Source organism: Thunnus albacares, chromosome 18, assembly GCF_914725855.1.
Source record: "Thunnus albacares chromosome 18, fThuAlb1.1, whole genome shotgun sequence".
Taxonomy (NCBI): domain Eukaryota; kingdom Metazoa; phylum Chordata; class Actinopteri; order Scombriformes; family Scombridae; genus Thunnus; species Thunnus albacares.
Window position 1 is genome coordinate 15,591,704 of NC_058123.1, and position 22,554 is coordinate 15,614,257.

The window sequence follows — 22,554 nt, forward strand, 5'->3', positions numbered from 1 at the left end:
GAAAAAAAAAGATGACCCGTAAGCACCACAAAGGCATATGTGACAGGTAGACTTCCTTTTCAGAGAGAGAGTAGCAAGATTTTCTTTTTTTTCTCCAAGATATTTTGACTTACTGGAGTTACACAGAGAACCTTGACATTCGCCACAATAAGAGAAGCCTGGCAGGCTGCTAAGGGGCCCCATATGTGAGTGTGTCAAAAGTTCATGCCCACCTTCCAGCGTTCACGCTGCAAAAACAAAAAGATTGCCTAGTGTGAGCTATAGCCCCGCCACTAACAAGACTGATTGCTACAGAGTAGCTCCACCTGTCTCTCGCGCCAATTAGTCCCGCTAGCCACTGAAGTGCTAAATAACCAGCAGAGAGGGACCGCAATAGGGTCAAAGAAATGGAAAAATGCAAGTAAAACATGGAAAGTATGTGTGTGTGTGTGTTTGTGCAGAGAGAGGGGAGGGTGCTCAGAGACAATTGTCAGAAATTGATTGACTAACTTGATTCACTTTCAATTTTTGATTTAAAAGACTTTTAGAAAAGAGGGGGAAGTATTAAGTTTAGCTTGGAGATAAGGTACCCAAGGTTAGACCTTTTCAGAAAGACACAAATCAAGTCACCCAAAGCACTTACTTCCTGTAAGGTTCACAGGAGGCTGTAATTATGGGAAAACGGTGGTGTATTTACACCATATCACATGCTCTTTAACAAGCACTAATTGTGTGTGTGCACTGAGCGCGTGTAGGAATGCCATACCAAAGCTGCAGGAAATGTTTAATGAAGAGAGCAGCTTGGACGACATGGTTTGTGTCAAATCTGTCAAAAACAATATAAACTGGAGACTGTGAGCCTGAAGTGACTGGGACACACTGAGGGATTAATGGGGGTGCTGCAACATAACATAACAGGCTGGTCAGTAAAAAGTCAACATTTAATTCTTCTGTCTTAGAGTCAAAAGCTTAGTTGAAATGTTTTAAATGTGAAATATAGATGGTTTTTAAAGTAGTAGACTGGTTTTCACTCAGATTTTATGTTTTTATGTATCAAAAAGTTGTGCCATTTTTTTAAAGGTTGTCTTGTGGTAAGAACAGTACACAATGCTTCTGATAAAATAAAAATAAGAGAAAATGAGGAAAAAACAAATGTTTGCATTTCTGATCCTTTCCATTTGAATTTCAGAAGTTTTTATAAATCAAAAATACAAGATTCCTCATATATACATAGCAAAATATAAAGACTCAGTAATTCCTACACAGGTCACACACACACACATCCATCAGTCCACTTAACCAATCACAACATTCTTCGGATGAAATTAAAATTGGTTAACAATAACACAACACAAAACTTCATGCCCCAGGGTCATATTATTTTGGGAAAAAACAATGTAGTTTCAACTGTTGTTTTACCTTTCTTATACCACAAAATTATTAAAAAATAAATAACTCTTTAAATCATGCCATCATACTTGACCACCATTAAGGCAACATAAAATAATTATTTTATATAATTTGATTCAAATCCACAGATAAGACAAATTACACAAGAAACCATCAGGGAGATTGGCTCCAAGTAATCTACCTTACTACCTTATTCATTACAGCTTTCTGCACACTGGATCCTTTTTAATATGCTCCCTGTCCCTGGTTGTAGTAATGCATGAAGGAATGGATACAGCCCAACCCTTGGAACAGCTATTGGGCTACATTAATGCACCTCTCTACGGACTAGTTGACACAGACAGGTGGGGTTTAAAACGGCAAATTAACTGCCCATAGATGCCCCCAGAAAGAATCTGTTCATTAAAATAGACGTTCCTAGCCATTGTGATTAATGGTGTTTGGGTAAATTTAGTTTTACTGCTTTATAATTCAGAGGGAATTAATAGAAGGGGGGGGCCAGTCCATTGCCTCTGGTCAAACTACCTGCTCTGTGTTACTGGAGTGTGATTGAGAGGGAGTGCAGGGCGAGAGAGCAGGAGGAGGGAGTCTTCTGTGCATATTTTCCATGTGCACCCACACCCCTCCCCAGGCTGTAGTGCTGAAAGCTCTTTTGTGTGTTTGTGAGTGGTGTGAAGGCTATAGTGATACAGCATACAGCATTCACCTCATTTGGTTGCTGCTTTGTCCATCTGAAGGAGGATTTCAGAATGAGGAGATTGAAATTCTTTGTCATTTCATTAGTTTTCACCTTTAGCTCTTTTACTGATGTCTTGCTTAGATCTACTAAGTCCTTCGCTTTTTGAAGATGGCAGCTTGGAAATATCAAGGTGTGTAACTGACCATCCAAATCTTTCATGATAAATGTCAACCTCAATGAGTCAAGATGCACTAAGAGGCAAAGCACTCACTCAGGCAGCAATCGAAGACAATGGAACAGAGAGATAGATCAAAAGATACAATTGTCATAATTGCATATTAGCACATGACTACCACTTATTAAATTATTATTACTATTACTATTACTATTACTATTATTACTATTATTAAATTAAGTCAATGCCTAAATGAGTAAATTCAATGAGGTGTTGGTTTTCTGTCGGGTAGACAAGGAAACACAGTAGTTGTAATATGTGAATCTCACAGCTGTTGATGCTTAAGGTCTTATTTCCATGCTGGAGCAAATCAAGCACATTGACCTTTTGCTGAAGTGGATTTTTCCCCACCCCATCTGTGACTGCTAATGCCATATTGAGCTGGAAACACACTGGAGGTACAAATTGGGTGTCACACTGCAATTCTAGCATCCTGAAATACGCTAGTACCTACAGTATGCTTACTCATACAAGAACATAGTGCCATTACTGCTATTTTCATAGCTGTGGTTTTGTTTCCTCCTGGCCATACACACATCCAAATACCGTTTTTTTTTTTGTTTTGTTTTTTTTTCTGTAAGGCAGAAGTAAAATGTAAGAAAATACCTACCTGTCAGCCAAAACAGTTTGTAAGATTTATGAAATGTTTCCCTTTCAGTTGATTAAATCCCCACAGCAGCAATATGCACATTTCATCTACAGTCTCTGAAAGATGTGCTGCACATTGTCAAAATTGCAAAATGACCCCTTCCAACGTAAATTCTTTGGTCAAATCTTGCACAACCACTGCATAAAAATGTAGCGAGCAAAAGAAGGACCGATACAAGAACAGCTAGCGAACTGATGGGAACTGAACTGAATCGTTCCTCCAAAGGGAATGACAGAAACTGCACAGAATTTAAATATAGTTACCGATATACAGTACATGGTGAAATGTGCCAAAATCATTACTGAGACACTCAACAAACCTCTCAAACTTATCTACACTATCACTCTTTCCATTTACTCCATCCACATTTTCCTCTTCTTCATGACCTTACTGTATATCCATTATTGCTACATTCATCCAACATTAAATACAGATGGCTTAAATCTTAACTGATATTCTCTTGTTCCTGTCATCGGAAAATACACACACAAAGCCTCTCACACACACATCCATCACAACACTATAACTAAGCCTCTACTTTTACAGGATTTCTCCCAACTCAGACTGAATCTTGTCCAGGAGAGACAGGGTTTGCAGTTGCAGCCAACAAAGATATGTACGGTACTTAACATCCCACATTCAGCTGTTACTCCGCTCATCATAGAGAGAAACACTGTTGATGATAATCACTATAAACACAGACTAAGGTATTTCTATTTGTCTCCATCCTGCAGTCAACACGCTCAGATTGGTAAGAGCAGATATAGATGTTTGGATGCTCTGCACTGCAACAGATATAAATGAGGGAATCAAATGAACCCAGGATGCTGTTACTATACATACATCATAACTCCAAGTCTAGATCCAAAAGATCTTATTCTTGATGCTTCAATTACTTGTTCAAACAAAAGTTCTTATCGTCTTGAATAGATTGTATTGCAAAAGACACTGCAGCTGATTGCAGCTGCTGTGTTTTTGAAGCAAAAAAATTATATTTAGATGTGTCATGGACATTAACTTATACACATACACTCATTGTTTACAGGTCAGTAATCAGGAGTCAAGTCTGTAGTATTTTAAGGTCAAGTGAAGGTCAAGTCTGAAGTCAGTTTGTGGTGTAATTCGAGTGCAAAATCAAAACCCCATCCCCCGCACTTCTAGTCTACAAGCTGGGAAATTATGGAATGACTACATGAGGACATCAATCAATAACAACAATTTCCATTGTTTTCTTTTGTACAGTAATCCAACTTGTTGCTTAATTTCCTTTTACTTGAGGGGCTGCCCATGTTAATCCCTCAGTTCTTACAAAAGCAGATGAGACTTCTCTGTTTTCCCCCACGAAGGTCTGAGTGAGTGTTAAACCATCTGCTCCCGTGGCTGATGGGAAACCCAGGGGCCTTGCAGTCTTGGCAGGGAAACCCTGTCTCTGGTTGGCTGGCTGACCCAGAGCTCATTTGTCAATCAGGCGTCTTTTCCCTTAATTAGGAGAAACAGTCCAACAGCCCAGCTTGAGCCTCGCCAGAAACATGTAATTCAGTGGGAAAAGCAAGTTGGTTTACATTTCTCTGCCTCTCAGTCTGTCTGTGTCTGTATCCTCTCTCACTTATCTAGCCCCACATAGTACACATACTGGAAAAATAGACACCTGTTTTCTGGCAATATTTGACAGAAATGATACTGAACCTTTTGATGTTGTATTGCATATTCACTTTGAAACTTCATAAAAAGACTTCATAATACTTGTTCCACATATGAAAATCAATTTTTCTATAGCAGGATACTTATTTAGGCGCCATATTTCTTTCTGAGGTAATGCAGAATGCAGAGCTATAAAATATAACTGTGTTGTGAGAAAGTTTATTGTAAATTATAGTGCTTTCATTACACCAGTAATAGCTTATTCAGTGGTATCCAGACATACATTATTCGACATTCTAGTGCATGTAAATCTCTCTCCCTGGAGATCTGAGCACATTAGATACATAGCTATCAGTAGCCTTTCCCCCTGACGTTGTTGTTTGCTCTCTTCCAATGATAGCGCAATGTAAACACAGGAAGCAGCTCAGAGAGCAATGAGGCTGGGATCGATGCCTCTGTGTCCGACTGTAGGTGATGGTTTAACATCTGCCCTCCTCTCTTCTCAGCCCCCTCTTTCCCTCCGACAGGGCGTCAAGTCTCCTTCTCCCACTAATGTATCTGAATGCAGTGTCATCCTGGGCCGCTTCGCAGCAGTCGATAAATACTGGAAATGCTATCCATCTCTGAAACATCACTCCTTCACTTACTGTAAGTGCGCATCACTGTGGGCACCAACCCCACACTGCTGACAGGGAGGAAGACAACACCAGGCGGCCCCAGCTATGACCGCGCATCATCAGACGCGACCACAGACACAGTTTTCACTACTAAAATTGCAGAGAACAGACTGTGTGTCTGAATTGGGCTCATGTTTGTAAAATATGAGCCGGTGTTTCACATCATTCCAGGAGTAAGGAATAACCTAGAAAAAGCACTTCCTTCGGATGGAGTATGATAATATGCCGTTTCTCTTGGCCTTAATGTTGGTATTCATTACTCCTGAGCAACTCACTAATCCATCAGAGCTATCCAAATTTTAGTCTTCCAAATCTAAATGAGGCCTCGTGGAGTATGTGGATAAGCACCAACTGAAGGAGAATTTGAATCATGCATGATGTCAAGAGCAACACTTCCAAATGTATTAAAATTGTATTTTAACAATGTATTTAACTACTTTGGTGTGCTGTGTGTAGTGACTGTAACTCTTTGAGCTCTTGGGCATCTCTTTGATATGTTACATTATATTATAATATATTGATTTCCCCAACTGTCAGAGTCTTAGTTACACAGTGCAAAGTGTTTTCCAGTTACTTATTATCTATGAGAGACTGAATAATTTATCTATTTTACCTTGATAGACTTGAAAAACATTTCTTACGAGAAAGATACTTGCATGACTCATAATATGGCTCAGCTTGTGATCACTTAATTCATTCTTAAAAGCTTACCAGACATCATGATTCACCAATTTAGTAGCTTAATGGAAAATCCTTAACGAAATGTCAATTTTGTATCTGACTTACAAAAGAATTTACTAGCGTTATCTCATCTAATCCGTAAAACTCTCCATCAGACATTTTATTCCTTTAATCTGTGACCTACACTGTGAGCCAAGAAACACTTTCCTCAGAACAAGAAACTGCCTGCAGTCAGCACACACTAGTAAAACCCAATCTGAGTCCATGGAAGTGTTGATTTTCTGTAAATAATTGTATTCAGGGTTTTTTTTTTTGCTCTTTTCACTGGGGGTTTTGGCTGAGAAGGCTGGAAACTTGTTGGCAGATGCGTCTCATTAGACTGTTCTTCAAACCGTCTGCTCTCTCCAGGCTTTTTTTTTAAAGGTAGTGAGACATCCATACACTTCTGGAAGATTCAACATCAATTACAAGTCTTGGTTGTATGATTTAAGTAGGATTTGAGCTGTAGTGTAGGAAGCTGTTAAATAGACCAGGATACTGTATATGTAACATCAATGGGACAGAATAAAGACATGAAGAGAAAATGTATAAGTCAACTGCTGTATATTGGAGGTGCACAGAGAAGGTGTTGTTATTGTTATAGGTCGTTCAGTATATAGTGCTCTGTTTGGTTTAGAGCAAAAATAATAAAACTACACCCAATGTAGGAATTAAGTTGTATTTTGTTAATCATACCTTCAACAGATTCATATCTAAACTGTGGATTCCAGACTGAACTTTAGCCCATTTAAATCTAGAGATATATGGAGAAGATGACATACAAGCCATTGTTAATTACGCTTTCCACTGTAAAATATTGTAAAGATCACAGCATGCTGTACATTGGCCACACACAAACAAATAAATATTGCGCAGTGGTATCTGCTTAAAATGCAACTGCTGAAAATGCTATTGTATCTATCAAAACTGTTTCTTTTGCACAACTTAGAACTTCATGGCATGTAGTCAAGCAACTGGGTGCACCATGTTTAAATTCTCATTAGAGCTTTCAGATTTTCCTTTCCTTTGCAATAAAACAAATTCTTGTTCTGGCATGTGTGCCAGTTCGCACTGGAACAAAGTGCAACTTCACAGTGCGTCTTCTTACAGATTTCTATAAATTCCCTACAGTATATTTGTCAGTTTAAAAGAATTTCTACCTGACTCTTATCTGTTCTGAATTCCACTGACAAACACAATAATTTAGTGCATTTTCCAATAATACTTTGAGTTCACTATAGCCCCCATAGTCAGTGTAATTAATGGCGCCATTTGTCCTGTGAGAGTGGGACCAGCTGCGTGTTATGTCTTGTCACCAGTCCTGCTCTGGTTTGACACCTTCGGCCGCGTCCCTCTCTTCCGATGCCAAGAATACTGGTGGAGCAGTGCTCGGTCTAAGGACTCTTTGTGCCCACCCTCAGAGAACAAACACCATTAAGACTCGACAACGTGCCCCTCTGCCCATCCCCAGAGTGCATGCACTGTCAGCGTCTGTAACTGGAGAACAGAGAGCAAAACAGCTGCTCCCAGTCTATCCTGCATCTGCCACAACTGTGATCTCATGGAACAAAGCGAGAATGCAACCACACGTTTTGACTGGTTGTTCAGTCACACTCCAGCCATTGTCCTCTCCCTCTCTCTCTCTCTCTCTCTCTCTAACTTTTCTTCTTCTGTCACTCTGTCATACTGGTGCACACCAAGATGCATCATCAATCATTGCACAGTTTTTTTTATCTTTTACCATACTGCATTTTGTTTTTATATATTTAACTTTGCAGCATTGTGAGAAGTTGAATCCCTCACACCCCCCTTCAGACATTTATCTTGTAAAGCAGTGGTGCACCCCAGTTGGTCACCAAGGTCATTGGCTGGAGTTCCACCAACTGACTGATGGTAATTTTGGGGTAAATGCCGTCCCAAAGACAGGTGTTAAGGACAAACAGACCGATCTACCATTTAAACATGACCGCCTACAAATATCAACCATAATATCAACCATACCTTTACTTTTACCACTCTTACTACAGGGGTATTCCAGTGACTTTTGTAAAACAGTGTTGTTGCAATTTTTGATATCTTAGACAGAAACTGGGTTCGGTGATTTAACGGCAGCATACTTGTCCTTGAAGGTGATGAAACAAAAATCCTCCCTAACAAGTAGTTTCTATATAGTGTGTGACAACGCAGATACATTGTAATGAACAGTGTTGTGACTAATTTTTTGAACCGTAAGGTTGTAATAAGTAAATATGGTGGGGGTTTTTAAATACTTTTTTCAAGAGAACCACTATTTTTATGTACAGGAAATATCTAAAAGATTGTGGTAGCACTAAACCAGTGTTTGGCCACAATATAGAAAATTATGACATAAAACTTTCAGCCAATTCATTACCAGTATTTTTCTTTTAATGTCCAATGGCTGAAATCAATTCTTCTTGGACAGACTGAGTCCATTTGTTCTGAAAGCATGCAGTAAAGGGACTACATTTATAGCCATATACTGATCATAACCAGCATTTCTATGTCTTTAATTGTTCCACTGCCAAATGCAGCTCATTTCCTTTCATTCCTACTCAGGGGTCTCTGGGAAATTATAACCAAAGATTTCTACCTCAAACTGACTCACTTTCTCACTAATTCTCAATCACAGATCCTTCAATGCTCTTTGACACTTTCTCAATAAGGCGTTGACAGCTGCTTTTGACAGCACACCTGAACACCTCTCCCTCCATGGCTGCATCTCCTTATTCCAAAGGACAGTGAAAGGTATTTTGGAAACCATTCATCACTCTGGCACACGTCAGAATTGCAGTACTTATTTGTATCTCATAAAAAGAAGTAACACGTCTTCAACGCCCACTAGCAAAACAGTCAGTGCATGTGTGAGAGAGCCTTCCATGCTCATCACGGCAGAATATAGAGTAAAAGAAAAACATATTCAGCTTCTAACTTTATTTTCTAACAAGAGGATTTGTGATTGTGTTTTATGTTTACTACATACTCTCAAATCAAATCTCTGATTTATATGAATTTTAGCTATTCAAATCGAAACTGTGAAGAACTCAGCCATATTTGTGTGGTTCCATGAGGTAAATGTAGTATCATAGTTGTGTTTTAAGATACTGAACCACTCACAAAAGAATAATAAAAAAACTTACATTACAATTACTATTTACTTTGATTCACCAAGATGGAGATTTTTACAGTCTACTGATGCTGACTGATTTACAGAGTTCTGGTACTCCCAGTTATTCCTGTTTAACGAGACAAACAGCAAGACAAAACAATCAGTGGTGTATTAATAATTCACCAACATACAGGGGCTTTAAATTTGTGCTTATTTATAGAGACTCTCAAACTCGGAACCTTGGCTGGCTACTTTTTCTAATGTAACTGACTTCTCCCTCTGGTGCAGTTAAGTTTGATCAGGATAGATGAGTACAGAGCGTTACTCTGCAACAGTAAAACGTCCACAGCACACAGGCTTTACATACAACATGCTAATAATGCATAGACGTCTGGGTCTGACATTTAAACTGGAAAACAAAATGGACAATTCTGCCTTTCTCGACCCAACATAACAACTCCGCTATGAGCCATTAAATCTACCGCAAATTGGCTTTGACTTGTATTTGCTTCTATAGTTAGATGTGGTGAGGCATGCAGCCAGTGTGGCTGTATGCCTGTAGGTATGGCAGAGTGTCAGGCCACCAGACAGCCTGTCTAGGAAGGATCAATACAGGATTACGGACAAATCCCTCCCTTCAGACCTTGTTTATAAGTGTGTACGATCCTCAATTGTTAAAAGTTTTCCCTAACAAAGCCAGGTGATACCAGAGCTTTCCAGATTGGCAGTCAGACAATCAAATACATAAACCATCTGCCTCTATCCCTCACAAAAAACAAAGTTAGAAACAAGAAAACTGAATTAAGCTTTGAATGTCAGTGCTTCCTTGAAGATGTCTTAGTTTCGGGTGGATATGTGTATGCGTTTTGAGCCAATCTAGCGGCTGCCATAACCAGGTGTGTCCATGCAGGGAATGGAAAATTAAAACTGAGGAACAGAGGGAAAGCTGGCCCATGTTTCTTATTTGACATCACAGTGGAAGAGGTTGACTTTGCAGGCTCCAGTGACTCAAAATAACTAAAACGGATGATCGACAGAATGACTGACACTTACAGAGGTGAACTAGAAGAGCATGCTCAGTGCTGCCAGGGAAAAAAATCCATAAGAACAACCCGGGATAAGTTACATAGTCTTAATATTTTACACAAACTGTTCCTAGGCATATAATTCCGAACTCACTGCCCTGGTGGTTTTTAAATGGTCACAAATCAAATATAGGCATTGCTTTTGGCCTTTGACTTTTGCTCTGAATCACTCTGTTCTTAAAAGATAAAGTAACTTTTAAAACATATTGGCCATAGAGCTTTTAATGTGTCTCTACTCACTGCATTTTCTTTGCAAAATCACAAAGAATATGCAAACCTTACGCGCAGTAACACATATAACATGTCTTCTGTCCCCCAGAGGGAATTGCTGGGCCCCTTTTATGAAAACCAGGGGAAATACAAATGTGAGCAGATCCAGACACACTGCATACTATATACCCAAATAAAACACCCACACAATTTAGACAAATCATAGACAAAATAGTATGAACAACACAGATGTCATCTAACCAGACTTAAATGAAGCCAAAATATTTTCTTTACTCAGCTAATTCCAGAGCTTTCTACCATTTGAAAACAAAGCTGACAAATTATCTACAGGAGAGGAACACACATCTGCCTCATCTGTCAGCACATCATAACTGAGACAATAACCAACTCTGAACTCAGAGTGCGGTGGTAGAAAGGTCAGTTGGCTGTGTGTGTGTGCGTGTGTGTGTATCTGAGCAGAAGGAGGGAAGAGAGAAGAGAATGTCTATTCGAAGCATGGATCTGCTCTCCAGGTCTACGCTGAGGCTCCCCGACCCCCTGGGAACCGAAGCCACAGCGGGCAACCTGACACCCATGATGTCATCCTCAGAGAGTACGGGCTACCGGCAGTCAGTGAGAAAGTGTACCAAACCCAAAGTCAACATCACACAATTACTGAGGTTAATTGTATTTACAGTTGAACAGCTGTGGTGGATTAAGGGGTCCGCCGATATAGTACGGTACATGTGTTGAGGAAAGGAAAAGAGTCTCGCTAGGGAGGTTTGTGAGAGAGGAAATTTGCCCTGGAAGATTCCGCATCCATTTAAAAATTCTACACTGGCCCTTTTATATATTTGTTTAAAACCTAAAGTAGAACAAGGATCAATGTGCCGTGTAGGGCTGAGGTTTTAATTGCAGGTTTTAATTCAATAATCTACAGTAAGACTCGGCTCATATTTTCACTGATAAACACACCCTTAGCCACAGAGGAGGAACTGATCAGTGAGATCACAATACTGTTTTGTTTTGTTGGAATGAACACCTGCACATTGGCCTTCTGCGGCCTATCCCTGAAACAGTTGTTATTCGTAATGTCTACTGTATCCATATCTGGTATGTTGCCTGTGATAATGTAGTGATTGCATTAGGTAAATCCTCTTTTCACACTGATGGTTTCTTTCTAGCCTACGGAGGAGTGGATTAATCAGATTGACTGAAAAATGTGGACAAAATCAATAATGAATAAAATAAGTGCTTCTACAAAAGAAAGCTGGTAGAAAATAATCTTGAAATCTAATCATGTCATCCTGCATTCTCTCTCTCTCTCTATATATATATATATATATGTTCATCATTAATGTGAGGATGCAACATTACTGTATGTAGACACTGTATTCATGCAATGTTTTGGATACTGACTACTTCCTAAAATGTTTTAGGCTGGCTGGGAACTGGTGGGAACTAAGTGTCACTAAAATGTCAGGATGATTTTCTACAGTATGTTTATCATCTTTTAGTGGATGCTAATCAGCAGTTTTGACTTTCTTATGATCTGCAGACCTTCTATCTGAAGGTTCTCTGTGAAGGAATGTAAACTGCCAAAGAAAGTAATTATGGTCTCATTATGGTTTCTGTTTGTTTATGACGGTCTTCTGTGGTTCTTGGCCTTCAAGATGAAGTCGTAACTGCTAATTTGTTTTTTGTGTTTCATGGGAGGAAAATGCAATTGTGCATTTGATTGACAATTGACCACCAGAGACAATTACAGTTGCTTTACTGACAAAGCACATGCGCAGTCCACTGTTTAGATGATATGTTTCATGCACACACAGCCCATTCTTCAGTATAAGATGAGTGTGTCATGCTTTCCTCCCCACACAGTGCATTAACCCTGCACCCTCACTGGACAGCCCTGTGATCAAAGCCTGCCAAATGCCTTGGTGATGATTCCCTTTTTGGGTCCAATGTCAGGATCAGAGGGCTGGAGCTGGGAGACAAACAAGCCACATAACATTAATTTGCCATGCCAGATCTATTGCAAAGGCACACATGAATCCTTGTGCATGCCCGCATTGACCAAGACGAGGCCCAGAGACAGCTGTCCTGTCACCCTGTGTCTAATATAGATAGACAGTGGGTGAAGAAAGGATTGGATGCAGTGAGACATCTATTCAACTCACGGCGGGGTGGGGGGGGGGCATGAAGATGATGATGAACTTCGTTTGTACTTGGTCTACAGTCACTCCACAGTATAAAGGTATGTCTGAGGACTAAAAGAAATGCAGCCTGCTAGGGTTTCTGCAGTAACATATCAAGTGAAATAATAGATCCAGAGCAATTTAAGAACTGTATCTTCAAAGTCTTCCCATATAGTAAGTCTAATTTATGATTTCAAAGAGAGACAGTGGTAGCCTTTTCATGCCCACCAAAAAAATAAATTGTAACATGATGATTAAGGAACAGCTTTTACATAAGACTGAGCACCATACTCAACAACACCAACATTATGCTCAGAGTTAACATATTTCAAGTAAAATGTGTGGAGCATTCTTATGATTTGGGGTTTGTTCAGGCATATCACATTTTGCAGCACCCACAGCATGTGAAAGATGTTCTTCACACTGTGTTTTCAGATGTTTCATCATTTATGAAACCTCTCTAAGCTGCACACAAACTGTTTAATGGAGTGAGTGGCTTGGCTCAAACATATTAAACCATTAAAATAATTTTTAATTTTCGAAGATGGCTCAAATTGCAGTCTAATTACAGTGTTGGTATGACCATAGCTGTTAGGGTATACCACAGTAAGATCATGACAGAAAGACTGGGTTATATACCAAAGTGTGGAGTTACTTGTAGCATGAATGCAGAATTATTAATGCACCCCATGTAAAAAAAAAAAAAAGTTATTTCCATTGATCAATTTTCAAATAAGACTAAAATGATTCCATATTTCACAAGAGAGAAGCAAAAAGGAAGAGAAAAAAACACATTAAAGTAAACTTCAAAACCTATTAACCCCCTGCGAGGTCCTGACTAACAGGCTGAGAACCACTGGCCTAAAGAAAATGAACAACATTCTTGTATCTCAACTGTTCCTTCCTCCTCCCTTTTCTCAGACACTCACCCTCAGTGGGCTTCACATGTAGTGCACTTGACACACACACACACACACATACTGAGTGTGTCATTCCAGACATGTTTACACAGATGAAGTTAGATCTCAAAAACTCTGGGGGCTTTGTCTTTGCCAGAGGATCCCCCAACCTCCTCCTTATATCCCTCCGTTGCTCTATTCCCCCTTGTCCTTCTGAACTCTGGTGAAGATTCAATTTTAGGGACTAAACTCCTGCTTGGCCCCTCAGGACTGTCTGTCTCCCTTTGCTCTGTTTTGCTTGGTTTAGGTCAATTTACTGCCTGCAGTTATACTGTTACCGGTAGACTGTCAAGCCACCATGAGAATATTCCCACAACACACTCACATAGATGGTATTCAACACCGACACTGAAACCTAATAAAACAACACTTAGGAAGAACTATATGAAGTGCCAACAGGCCTTATTGACAAGTGAAAACTATTAGCTTTACTCTGTTGTTGATGTTGGTGTGATGTGATGCCTCATCAGTCAGTCATGGACGCCTTGGATGGATCCCCAACCAAACCTAACCCAAGACACTGTAGTCAGGTTTGGGAACACAGCTGCCACCGGCCCGTCCACACACATACTGCGGGCAAAATAAGTCCACCTCCTCTGTGTCCGAGCCTGTCAGCGTGACTGAGGGCCTGCTGTGACTGATGACCAGGGGCCAGTATTTCAAAATGATTTCACAGGATTATATTGGTTGGGTTGTGTTAAAATCTGATCTGTTCTGAAAATTGGGTATTTCAAAGCAGATTTCTGATCCTGAAGATTTGGATGCAGATTTCGAAATACAATCATACCTTTAAACCAGATGTTATGCTGCATTTGGGTATTTCAAAATTTAAGGCAGAGATCTGGATGAATTTGATGCCAAAATTCAGGATCATTTGGATCCCATCTCAGAGGTGGGTTTGACGTAGATTGCCAAATAGCCTAGGCTTCACTTCTCCCAGATATTGTTACCCAAGATGCTCATTACATTTAAACTCTTAAATTGAATGCGTCCTTCAAATGTGAAAGTGTTTTAGTTCTAACAGAGCCAAGTAATTGAAGACATGTGAAGCATTGCAAAATATGGTTAGGGTACACTTATTCCTGAAAACACCTGGACAAACTGTTGCAAATACAAGTGTAACAAATACAGACAACGCATTTCTAAAAGTTTTGTTTCACTTAAACATTGTAACTTGTTTGTATCAAAACATCCAACATATGTTTTTGTTAGTATTCACACAGTAGGCTAGCAGAGACATCAGGAATGTGGGGTACAAACAAGTTTTTAACCCTTGTGTGGTGTTCGGGTGTGTGGAACCCGTTTTCAATGTTTACTAAAAGAAAAAAGATGCAATGAATTATTTTTTCAACCTGAAACTCATTGCCCTTGGCTCATTTTCTGTGAAGAACATGTAAAAGAACATATTTTCAATGAGCCCACTACACATTTATATAATATAAGTGGTCCACTGGACCCAAGGGTAATAAAAATGTGGGAATTGTAGATGAAAATAAGTAAAAACTGTAAAAATAAAAGCAAAAGGTTTGCTGTGCCTGCTGTTAGTGTGTGTGTATGTGTGTGTGTGTGTGTGTGCGTGTGTGTGTGCATGTGTGTGTGTGTTCCTTTAGATTTGCAGCATGTTTCATAGATTCTTTTCTTTTCAAAATCAGAAATCACCTCCCAGCTTCTCTGTGGACAACATGTGCACTCACACACACACACACACAAGGTTTCAATATAGCACCGAGAACATTTCTGCTCCCACTATTCCCTCACTCTTTACACTCTGTAGTGTGTGAAATTATATACACACACAGTCAAGGTTGCAGCATTGTTACATTTCAAGCACTGAGAACCTGTCTGCTCCCACATATTCCTGCACATTTTACTCTCTGTAGTGTGTGAAACTACAAAATGTCTTGCGGGAACCTGCACAATGTTACTTCAAAACATTCTAAACATTCTATATTTTCTCACACTCTATCCCAGCTGCAAAGTGGGGGCAGGACACAACAAATAAATATCTTTGGGTGTGTGGCTCCTTATCACAATCAGTCAATATGTCAAAATGATTCTCTGCTAAGAGGGCCTTAGAAATGATTTTAGAAGAGAAAGAAGCTTTGGAAGATGAAGAGTTTTCAGAATATCATGTTTCTATCAATTCAGAGTCTGACAGTGAGTTTGAAGAAGAGGATGTGATTGACTCTCAGCCAGCCCCAGGACCACCCCATCCGCTGCCAGCCTGTCAGCAGCCTGCAGGAGGAGAAATTAGTTTGTCAAAAAATGACAATGGTGAAACTGAATGGTCTTCTTGCCCAAGGAATTATCCATCCCACATGGTTGCCAATGTGATAAGGATGCAACCAGAGCAGACGCAGATGGCGGTTACTCTTTTGCATAAAGTCTTCTTTTGAACTTTTCATCCCAGAAACCATCCAGAAAAGCTGCCTGTGATGCAGCTTCCTTATATGCATGGAACTTGCAAGTGTATACAAGGAAGCGAGGATCCCCTGAGAGGAAGCCAAAGGATGCAAATTGCCCTGGACATGACACAGGGACTCTGGCCACAACATCACATGCAATAACTTTTTTACTTCGCACAGGCTGGGACAGGAACTCCTAAAGTGGAGGAAGCTGACGATAGTAGGAGCAGTAAGCCAGAGTTCCCACTGCCAGCTGTTGACTACACAGAACAGCCCGTCTATTCATCTAAGTTGTGTCAAAGAAAGGCAAAAAAGAGGTACTCATGAGTATGCTGCCTAGGGATGGGAGAATCTGTGGCCAGGATGGATGATGATGGATGATCATGATGGATTAAAATGCCACAAAAGGAGGGGTGGACAGTTTGGACAAGCTGGTGACTGGCTACAGCTGCAAAAGAAAAACCCTACGCTGGCAACTTGTGATATTTTTCAACATCTTGGACATCTTGGAGTAAAATGTTTTTGTCATCTGGATGGCATTGAACCCATAAAGGAAGCTCCAGAGGAGACAACATATCCCAAGAACCCCAGCCTCTGCAGACATTGTGAGGAGGATTCAGGAGGAGGATGCTGGTGCCCCATCCACCCAACCCACAGAACCACCAACTGCAGTACCTGAAATAGGTGTGAGTGATGTTGCATACAATATGTATGTGTCTGACTCTGCGGGGTGTGTGTGTGTGTGTGTGTGAGTGATTGAGCGAGAGATAGAGAGAGAGAGGGGGGGGGGTTGTGGGTTGTGTTGGTAAAATTCCTGAACTAAGTGTTTTCATCATTCTAGGTTGCAGCCGGTAGCAATAAAGGGAAGCGCTGCGATGTGTGTGGACCCAAGACGGACAGGAAGCCAAAGTATACATGCATCAAGTGCAAGAAATACATTTGCAGCACACTCACAGTAAAACTCTCCCTCATGTGTTGTATAGACTAGCATGAATATGTGTTCAATGGGGCTCATTCATCATTTCTATAAAATACTGATAATGATAAAACCCTTGTTTCTTTTATAGTTGTTCAAGATAAACATGATTTATCCCACCCATGTCTTGATTATAATAGATTTTTTTTGGATTTTTTTTTACAAAAATCACATTTTATCTCAAACGAATATTTATTGATAAATGTGATCTATCAGAGGTACATGGCAAATATTAACCATATATGCTGTCTATATTGTTTGTAACTGAGATAAAGTCAACATCTATTAAGTATTTTACATAAATTGTTATGGCTGTATTGTTTTAAAAACCCAAACTAACCAAAGCCAGCTAGCTCGCCAGCACACACAGACTTAACACAGAAGTCAACTGAGCCAAGTTAGCTCCTGTTAGCATGACCCAAACTTAATTAGCGATCATTACACCCTTGTTCTAAGTAGGTGACAATTCAAGTAGCTGGCTGGCATGACATGTTGGTTGCCATTCGCAAGGGTCTTACAAATGCTATATATTAGATAAAAGAATACTTACATTGGGACACGAAAACTATGCTACCACTTGCTCCTTTTGTGAAATGGTCCGCCATGTTTTTTTTCTGTTCAGATCCAGGGGCTGGGACTCAAGATTTGGAAATCTCTATGTAGTCATATCCGGATCATCATGAATCAACCTGCCAATGTTCTGAAATACTCGGACAAAGGCAGTGACATCATTTTGATCCTTGAATGAGAAAAGGAAGATTTCATTATCCAGATCATTCTGATCCAGATTACAAGTTTTGAAATACCGGCCCCTGGGCTCTGCATATTTCTGAAGCTGACATTTGCTGGCTCTGTCGGCTGGAAGTCGTCTCTGCTGTATTTAGTTTACATTATTCTTATTATTTTTCTGACCAACCCAGCTGTTTCTAACAGTAGAGTGCACGTATGTGCACGTGTGCACACACAGGGAGGGGTTTTTCCATGTCCTCAGTTGTCCAGGTATGTGTAATGAAATCTTGAGTTCTGTTTTGAAAACCCTGGGAGTTCCAGTCATTTTCACATTTGAGGTTTTTCTCTCAGCTTCCCCTCTTCTTCCCTTCCCCCTCACACTTATGCTCCCATGGAACAGTCCACCCAAGGTTACTAACTGCTTAATTTGCAGCACTTTCAAAAAGTAAAATAAACACAGATTTTAAAAGATGGGGAACACCCAACATCTTGACCACTTTGTATCCAGGAGCAGAAAACAGTTCTTAATTGTACAAAAGCTCTGTGTATGTGTGTTTAAATCAAGCATTTTCACTTGTGCTCAAAGCCTCTGCAATCATTACTCAAATTCTATCTTCGCGAAAAGTACAAGAAAACTACTGTTGTGTTGTTCAAAGCCACATGAGACAGGTGGGGAAACGAAGGAGCAGCTGTTCACTAACACAAATGCAAGCACAATCATGCAAACACACACACACACTCTCATAAAATGTCATGGAATGAGCACAGAATCTAAAACAGAGACTTGTGATAAAGGGCTGTTTAAAACAACCAATTGCTGTACTTGACTTGAGATTCAGACCAAATATTGTTGACATAGTGTTAAATAAATATGAACGTTAATTTATCAAAAGAATTATGTACTGGCTAGTCACTCAAGTAAACAGTTACATATTTAACTTTTCTTCTCAAATGGAAATGACTGACAGTTAATACTCACCACCCTCTGATGATGATGTGATTGATGTGTGCTGACAAGCAGAGGATGGAGCTGGAGCACCACTCAGTCAGACAGAGATGAGATAAACCAGGAAGGAGTGTTCCAGTCTTTGTCTCTTATGTTCAGTCAGATACCCATCTGATACTGATTAAATGATAGATAGACAAAGCAGAATTCAACATATCCATCTATCTGCAATCTAATGTACTATCTATTATTTTGTTATGCTACTTTAAAGTTTCTTGGCCAGATTTGAGGGCACATGTACGCAGCTGACCACCACTCCAGCAACAAATGATACACACTTGCAATTAAAGGCAATGTGTTAATTTCACACATTTTTTCCCTCACTTTAACTCATTCTCATGCACAAACACACACACACACACAGAATGGTGTTCAAATAGCACAGAAAAAGAGCAAAAATTTCCAGATTATACATTGTCAGAGCTCTGTGGACAGATGTGATTGACTAGATTTGGCTGCAGGAATGAAACTAACTAAGCCTTCCTCAACCCTACATGTCGCAAAAACGCCAAAGCAAATACTGGACCAGTGGTTCCTATAAACCAAGAAAGCATTTCATCCCCTGAACCTATCTTCTGATCCTTAAATCCTAATCTGTATATTCTGGCATGTCAAGATGCACTTGTGTGCGGCTATTCATGTGTGACCACAGCTCCACGTGTGTAGCTACGTAGAGGTAATTAACAGCTGTGTCTGCTCTTGAACACCTGCAATAACAATCCAGGCTGTAGCAGGTTAGCTATAGCTGCTACTCTCTCTCTTTCTTTTTATTGTAATCTGATCCAGTCACTCTTCTACTTGAAGTTCTCAGAGCCACCGAAGAGGCCAGTGCCTTCTCCAGACAGGACAGAGCCATAACTAAAGATGAGATTTTCAAGTGACGGCATGAGGACAAGTGAATGATTGGTGTGGCTAACTTGTTTTCCCCCCATGTTAATTTGAAAAGCAGAGAACTGCTCTGACTGCTGCATCAAGTCTTTGCAGTTTAAACTATAATGTCACACACCTACTTGTGTGTTGCCACCTGGGCAAGTTTTTATCACATTATATATATAAATATATAAAAATAGCATACACAATCATTCATTATTGATCAGTGCAATAAACAGTAGAACCAAAAACTCATGTGCGTGAACTAATTTTGTTAGTTTTATCATCATCGTCAAACATCGTCCGGTCAAGCCAAATTTATTTGTATAGCTCAATACCACAATCCACAATTCACAAAGTTGCCTCAGCAGGGGGTTTTACAATCCCCCCAACCCCCCCGAAAAAAAAACAAAAACTTTTAATGAGGAAAACATGGAAGCCTTGCGTGGAATCAGTAATTTAACAACAGAATTGTGTAAAACGATAAGACGATATAATCATATGATGATGATATGATTCCACTAACTGTCAAGAAACTAATATTGACTAATTGCCCAGCCCTAGCTGCCAAGGTGGACAAAATGCCAGGGCGCTCTAAATGACCAACATCACAGGAAGTGTTTTATCACAGTGTTTTAGCTTGTCAAATCTGGTCAAAATTGGCACAATAATGTCTCATGTGGCTGTTGAGGTCTTTCATGTTCATGCAGTGTTTGTGAGAACATGCAAATTTATAGCTGGGTAGCAATCCAACACAAAGAGACAACTACCAACAAAACAAGGATGCAACAATCCCAATGACACAAAAACTGAGTACAAAACAATTATTTTAAATTATTTTCACATCTTATAGACTTTTTTCTTCTTAAAACTGGGCAGGCACACGTCAGTCATTAGGCTAGTTTGATACTATATGCCTGAAGTGGCTCAATGATCCTCGAAGCATTGAAAAAACGGTCCTTGATTTATTAAGGTGCCATGTTAGAGTATCATGGACCAAGGTAAGCTGCAACTGTTCTGACTAACCCTTCAAAAGCAGTAAATCAAGCTGCTGAAGATGTTTTCCCACATGGTCCATTAAGGCTAAACCCAATACAACTAACTAATCAAGGAAGTCTGTAACTTGTCTTTCAGTGATGTCATCAGGCCTCTGCACCACAAACAAAGCACATAACTGAAGTAACTTAGTCACAATTACAAACACTGCAGCCAAGGTGGGCCATATTAGGCTGAATGCCAGTTAGCAGTATTTATAGCTATAAAATAGTTTAAACCATCAGTACGTTGATATTTTCAAAGTAACATGAGTCACCTAACAGAGCTCCAAGGAGGACAAATTGTCTGTGCCCAAATTGCAGGAGAACTGGTCAAAAATAAACAGAAAAATCATTCAGTATGTCACTGGGGAAAGTCTGGAAAATCATGACGACTCTTGCCAAAACACAAACTGTTTCAACAAAGAACAACAGCTGTCACAGGTTGAAACTACCCACCAGGGATTTGACAGACATGTATAGCAAATAGGGGAGTTGACAACTAGCGCAAACTGACATGCAGCCTACAGTAATATGACTCACCTTTTGTTTGCTGTATAATTTAGTTAATCCAACGTTAAAGTCCTTCTCACCGAGTGTTGACATGAATTTGTCACCTGTCACCTGTTTTGGCTACCTTCCTAATCCTGCAATGTATGCCAAAACCTGACAGGCATTGCAATGCGATGTAGTATTGTTGATGGGCATGTGTATGTGTGTGTGTGTGTGTAGCTTGTTTCTAGACAAAGCAGCATGCCATTGGGAGCTCAGCATCACAAAACAGCAGCTGAAAATACTCACCTGAACATCCCATTGCTTAAAAACTATCTACAGACAACTGACAAATACTGTATGCAACACAAATATCTCAGCACAGGTGCCAGCTGTTCCTGTTTTTAATATTCGGCACACAGTGTACTCCATTCTGCCCCGCTTGTTCCAGGATGTCACTGAGTCTTTAATTAACGGATTAGTGTTGTATTGATAAGAGATGTCATTCTGAGGGCGGACTCACCTGATATAATCTATGCAAACTCAGCTTCTTCTGTATCCTCACTGCGGCATCCTCCTCATCCTCCTCTATCCCTGCGTTTAAAATGCAAAGCTCTGATGTCAGCACATTTCCATGCAGACGGGCTCACAGGTACAACTCTGAATGCCCTCTGCCCTCTCGCGAATCTATGTAAAAAAAAAAAAAAAAAGAGAAGAAAAGAAAAGAAAAGGCACATATGAAACCCATTTTGCAATCTGTCATCAGACACACAGGGCTGAGCAACAGGAATAACACAAACAAGACAGAAATTGATTTCATCTGTTTCTCCATCTCCTCTCACAGTCTGAGTGGCACTCGCTGTCACTTGCTATTTAGTGGACAAGCACAGGGTTCAATTACAAAATCAGATACGGTGCAGAGTAAGGTCTACAGTAGAGCCGACATGCTAAAGAATTCAGAGCAAAGTTTTTCAGATGAGTCTGTTGAAAGATCAAACTGTCAAAGGAGATCACGATGATATGTTTTTAATGTGGTGAAACACAGAATCCTTTTTTCATACAGATTGTGGAATTGTGGATTTAAAAAATCTCTAAGTCAGTGCATATGGCTGCAGAAAAGAAAGCAAGGGGTCATGAAACATACTCCGGTAACCTTGAGTCAATATTATATCAGCAAAATAACACACTGAGTCACAGCTGGGTATGGTGCTGAACTAACACAGCAAAGAGTGTTGGACTTTCCCTTTCAGTTCAAACAGGTGACTTGTACTGCAGTTCTGGGTGGTCTCACTCATCTGTCTTTTTTTAATAAACCACTAAGTAAGAGCATAATTATGGGCTGACATCCTGCCTGCTACCTGCTTGTCAGACATGTGAGTGTGTAATCCTTGAAACACATACATGCAAAATTAAATCAATAACCTTTTCCCGCAGTGATAATACATACTATATATCTATATTCTTTCATTTTCA

The 22,554-nt window shown here is 39.9% G+C and overlaps 1 protein-coding gene across 3 annotated transcripts in view; it reads right to left on the minus strand.

Moving 5' to 3' along the window:
* Positions 1 to 22,554, minus strand: part of bmpr1bb (bone morphogenetic protein receptor, type IBb) — a 57,054-nt gene that overhangs the window by 28,389 nt on the left and 6,111 nt on the right. For 2 of the 3 annotated variants that reach the window (XM_044334373.1, XM_044334375.1), the window contains exons 3-4: positions 21,605 to 21,768; positions 18,659 to 18,802 (exon numbers count right to left, since the gene is read on the minus strand). The gene's annotated coding sequence lies outside the window, so the exon portion shown is untranslated. The remainder of the gene's footprint in view (positions 1 to 18,658; positions 18,803 to 21,604; positions 21,769 to 22,554) is intronic. The other variant, XM_044334374.1, reaches the window with a different exon arrangement.